General features: G+C 36.5%; 1 protein-coding gene across 1 annotated transcript in view; it reads right to left on the reverse strand.

The window, feature by feature from the left end:
- Positions 1–6,000, reverse strand: part of TBXAS1 (thromboxane A synthase 1) — a 196,621-nt gene that overhangs the window by 111,381 nt on the left and 79,240 nt on the right. The gene's annotated exons all lie outside the window — the stretch shown is intronic.

Consider the following 6,000-nt stretch of genomic DNA (forward strand, 5'->3'; position numbering starts at 1 on the left):
TTCTTTTGTCCAGGCTGTACTGCAGTGGTGCTATCTCAGCTCACCACAACCTCTACCTCCCAGGTTCAAGCGATTCTCCAGCCTCAGCCTCCTGAGTAGCTGGGATTACAGGTACCCATCACCATGCCCAGCTAAGTTTTGTATTTTTAGTAGAGACAGGGTTTCATCTTGTTGGCTGGGCTGGTCTTGAACTCCTGACCTCAAGTCATCCACCCACCTTGGCCTCCCAAAGTGCTGGGATTACAGGCATGAATCTCCATGCCCAGCCCTCAACAGATGCTTAATGACATTAACAAAAATACGGACGAAAGGCTCAGCCAGTCAACTGGTGGCATGAACTCTAACTGGAGATAGTGCGTAAATACACGTCATATTATACTTACAAAAGTACCAGGGCACAAAAGCAAATCAAGACCCAGTCACAGTTTCCAAGGGTCTGACCATCTGACAGGAGAGATAATTAGGCAATTAACATAAAGCATGATGTTCTGGCAGGCATGAGTGACCCCGGAGGCACACCCAACTTAATGCTTGGAGAAGAGAGCGTGAAGGCTTCCCAGAGTTGGTGCTTCCCAAGCTGAGTTCTGGAAGATGAGCAAGAGTTAGTCCAGGAAGAAGGGGTGACAAAGGAGGTGAGGGTGTGCTGGCTGGAGGAATCGGCTAGAGCAGTTGAGCCAGGGACAAGCCTGCTTGGGGGAACCATGAGTGCCCGACTACCAACTGTGCAAAGCAAGCCAGAGTGATGACAAGCGGCCCACTGTGTAATGACATGTTTTCAGTGTATGAAATTATACTTTCAGGGATGTAATTTGATCACTGGTGTATCCAGCTCAGAGCAGTAAGGAACAGATTTTAAAGGGGAAAGTCACACTGAAAAGCAGCCAATTTTCCTCTGGCATTTATTTACCAAGAACTTTTCATAAACCCAAATTACATTAATTGTTTTAAATGCTTCTCCTTCTCATTGACTATGGAAAACAATAAAAATATTTGTCTGGCACATATTAGGCACTTGGAAAATATTTACCTGAGTCATCGTATTTTCCAAAATTGTCAGGAAAATCTTTGGGAAACAGGAATTCAACAGATGTGGTACAAAGAAAGAAAATAATACCACCTAGCTTTTGTGTGTGTTTGTTTGTTTGTTTGTTTTTACTGATTTTAACCAAGAAACCAAAAACAACTCAATAAGGCCATAAACCAATGCTTTTATAAAATTTGTGGTGAGGGTCATGGAGTCTTTTGAGAATCTAATGAAAGCTGTGGACACTTACAGCATTCTGCATACAATTTAAGAAGTCCTTGGATCTCTCAACCCCACTCCAGAGCAATGTTTCTCAAATATACAATGTGCTTAAAAGTCACCTTGGCTTGAAGAAATAACAGCTAAAAATTTCTGAATTTTGCGAAAGACATAAACCTACATATTCAAGAAGCTGAGTGAGTCTTAACTGAGATGAACCCAAGGAAATCCATGCCAAGGTACATCATAGTTAAACTTCTGAAAACTAAAAAAGAAAGAAAAACATCTTGAAAGCAACTGGAGAGAAATAATGTATTATCTGTAGGGAACACTAGTTCAAAGGACAGGAGGTTTTTTGTTTTTTTTTTTAAATCAGGAACCATGGAAGCCAGAAGGAAGTGTTACATTTTTCAAGTACTGAAAGGAAATAACTATCAATCACAAGTCATCTATTTGGTGAAAGTATCCTTCAGGAGAAAAGTGGAAATAATGGCATTCTCTGATGAAGGAAAACTAAGAGATTTTGTCACTCACATATTTACCCTTAAAGAATGGCTGAAGGATGTTCTCCAAACAGAAAGGAAAGGGAGATGATAACAGAAGAAAGTTTGGAACTTCAGAAAGGAAAGATGGACAATGAAATGGATAAAAATAATAGATTATCCTTCTCAGGAGTCTCTTAAGTCATACTTGATGGTTGAAGCAAAAATTACACTACCATATGATGTGGTACTCAATGTACTTAGGGGATATACTTAAGACGATTATATTTAAAAAGTAAGGAGGCTAAAGGGACCAAAATGGAAGTAAGATTTCTACATATCACTCAAAATGGTAAGGCATTCATACTCATAGATTGTGATAAATTATATATGTGTATTTACACAAGAACTAAGAAAAACTATTTTAAAATTATAATAAGCTAAAATGGAATTTTGAAAATGTTCAAGTTATCCACAAAAAGGTAAGAAAAATGAAACAAGGAGCAGAAGGAATAAAAGAGAACAAATACACTACTATAATGGTGAATATAATGTAATAACTAGATAACAATATATCAAAATGTGTGGCTGCAGCTAAAGCAATGTGGAGAGAGAAATTGATGCACTAAATGCTACTTTAGAAAAGAGGAAAGATCTTAAATGAATAATCTATGTTCCTATCTCAAGAAACTAGAAAAAGAAGGACAAAGAACCTTATCAAGCACAGGGAAGGAAATAATTAAAAAACAAGAGCAGAACTCTATGAACCTGAAAACAAAACCATAGAAAATTAATGAACAAAACTGGTTCTTTGAAAAATATCAATAAAATGGATAAACCTCGAGCAAGACTAACAAAGATAAAAGAGAGAAGACACAAAACACCAACATCAGGAATGAAATGGGATATCACTACAAATACTGCAGCTATTAAAAGGATAAGGGACTACTACAACTTTAGACTAATATATTTAAAAACTAGAAAGAAATTGACCAATTCTATGAAAATCATAAACTACTAAAGCTCAACCAAGATGAAGTGGGCAATCTGAATAAATACAACCACAAACAGTTAACAATTTTAATTAAATTTCAGAATTTAATTATTTGTATTTTTTATTTGAATTCATAATTTAAAATTTCCTGAAAAATACATCTCCAGGCCAGGATGGTTTCAATGGAGAATTCTACCAAATATTACAAGAAGAATTAACAGTAATTTTACAATATCTTCCAGAAGATAAAAGAGGAGGGAACACTTCACAACTCAATTTATGCGGACAGGTTTACTCTGATACCAGAACCAGCCAAAGATAGTACAAGAAAACTATAGACCAGTATCCTTCATGAGCTTAAACACAAAAGTCTTCAACAAATCAAATCTAGCACTATATAAAAAGACTTATATACCAAAACCAAGTGGTATTTATTCTAGGTGTCCCAAGGCTGATTCAGTATTTTCAAATCAATCAATGTAATTCACCATATTAATTGCCTGAAAAATAAAAAATTATGTGATTATATCAGTTGACATGAGAAAGCATTTGACAAAATCCAGCACTTGGTCATGATAAAAACTCTCAGGAATAGAGAGGGGTTCCTCAACTTGATAAAGGGCAACTACAAAAACCTTACAGTTAACATCATAGTTCATGTGAAAGACTGAATGCTTTTCCTTAAGATGGGGAACAAGGCAAGAATGTCCTCTTTCACTACTCTTATTTGACATAGTATTGGAAGTTCTAGCCAGTGCAATAAGGCAAGAAAAATAAATGAAAAGCATATAGACTGAAAAGGAATAAATAAAATTGTCCCTATTTTGAGATGAAATGATATCTACAAAGAAAATACTAAGAAATTTAAAAACAATCTTAGAACTAATAAGTGAGTTCAGCAAGGTTGCAGGATTCCAAATCAACATACCAAAAAAAAAAAAAAATCAATAGCATTTCTATATGCTAACAATGAACATGTGTCAACCAAATGAAAACACAATGCCATTTACAATGTTGATGACAGAAATAAAAGAAGACCTAAGTAAGTGGAGAAACATATCATGTTCATGGATTGGAAGACTCCTCAGTGTAAAGATATCAGTTCTCCCAAAACTGGCACATCAGTTTAATGCAATTCCAATCAAAGTCTCAGCAAGAATATTTGTAGGCATAGACAAACTTATTCCAAAACTTATATGGAAAGGCAAAGAACTTAAAATAACAAAATCAATTTTGAGAAAAGAATAAAGTGGGAGGAATCAGTCTACTAGATCCCAGGACTTGGCTATAGTTGTCAAGACTGTGTGGTATTGGCAGAAAGACAAACACATAGATCGATGGGACAAAATATAGAACCCAGAAGTAGACCCACATATATATGCTCAACTGATGATTTTGATAAAGATACAAAAGCAATTCAGTGTAGGAAGGGTAGGTTTTTCAACAAAAGATGCTAGAGTAGGCTGGGCACTCTAGCATAGTGGATCTTGCCTGTAATCCCAGCACTTTGGGAGGCTCAGGCAGGTGGATAACTTGAGGTCAGGAGTTTGAGACCATCCTGGCCAACATGGTAAACCCCATCTCTACTAAAAATACAAGTAACTATCTGGGCATGGTGGCACATGCCTATAGTCCCACCTATTTGGGAGGCTGAGGCAGGAGAATTGCTTGAACCCGGGAGGTGGAGGTTGCAGTGAGCCAAGATCAAGCCACTGCATTACAGACTGGGAGACAGAGTGAGACTCTGTCTGGGAAAAAAAAAAAAAAAAAAAAGGCCCTAGATCAATTGACATCCATAGGCAAAATATGAACCTCACACCTTATGCAAAAAATGAACTCAAAATGGACTACAGACTTAAATGTAGAATATGAAACTATAAAACTTTTAGAACAGTAAAAAAAAAAATCTTTGAAATTTAGAGCTTGGCAAAAAGTTCTTAGATTTGATACTAAAACATAATCCATAGAGGATAAAAATCCAAAAGTTGAACTTGATCAAAATTAAACATTTTTACCCTTTCAAAGACACTGTTAAGAAGAGGAAAAGACATGTTACAGGCTAAGAGATAATATTTGCAAACACATACCTGACAAAGGACTTGCATCTGGATTCACAGCAGAATTCTACCAGACATTCAAAGAAGAATTGGTACCAATACTTTTGACGCTATTCCACAAGATAGAAAAAGAAGGAACCCTCCCTAACTCATTCTATGAAGCCAGCATCACCCTGAAACCAAAACCAGGAAGGGATGCAACCAAAAAAGGAAACTACAGACCGAGCTCCCTGATGAACATAGATGCTAAAATCCTTAACAAAATACTAGCTAACCAAATCCAACAACATATCAAAAAGATAATCCATGAAGATCAAGTGGGTTTCATAACAAGGATGCAGGGCTGGTTTAACTTATGCAAGTCAATAAATGTGATACACCACATAAACAGAATTAAAAACAAAAATCATGTGATAATCTCAATAGACGCAGAAAAAGCATTCACAAAATCCAGCATCCCCTTATGATTAAAACTCTCAGCAAAATTGGCACACAAGGGACATACCTTAGTGTAATAAAGGCCATCTATAACAAACGCACAGCCAACATAATACTGAATGGGAAACAGTTGAAAGCATTCCCTCTGGGAACTGGAACAAGACAAGGATGGCCACTCTCACCACTCCTCTTCAACAGAGTACTGAAAGTCCTAGCCAGAACAATCAGACAAGAGAAAGAAAGAAAGGGCATCCCTATCGTTAAAGAGGAATTCAAACTGTCACTGCTGACAACGCAGTCGTTTACCTTGAAAACCCTAAGGACTCCTCCAGAAAACTCCTGGAACTGATAAAATAATTCAGCAAAGTTTCCAGATACAAGATTAGTGTACACAAATCAGTAGCTCTTCTATACACCAACAACAACCAAGTGGAGAATCAAATCAAGAACTCAACCCCTTTTACAGTAGCTGCAAAAAAATAAAAATAGGAATATACCTAACCAAGGAGTCGAAAGAACTCGACAAGGAAAACTAAAAAATGCTGCTGAAAGAAATCATAGATGAAACAAACAAATGGAAACACACCCCATGCTCATAGATGGGTCAAATCAGTATTGTGAAAATGATCATACTGCCAAAGCAATCTACAAATTCAATGCAATCCCCATCAAAATACCACCATCATCCTTCACAGAATTAGAAAAAAGAATTCTAAAATTCATATGGAACCAAAAAAGAGCCTGCATAGCCAAAGCAAGACTAAGCAAAAAGAACAAATCTGGAGG

The sequence above is a fragment of the Rhinopithecus bieti genome, unplaced genomic scaffold (assembly GCF_001698545.2).
Source record: "Rhinopithecus bieti isolate Rb0 unplaced genomic scaffold, ASM169854v2 scaffold_11401, whole genome shotgun sequence".
In the NCBI taxonomy this organism is placed as follows: Eukaryota; Metazoa; Chordata; class Mammalia; order Primates; family Cercopithecidae; genus Rhinopithecus; species Rhinopithecus bieti.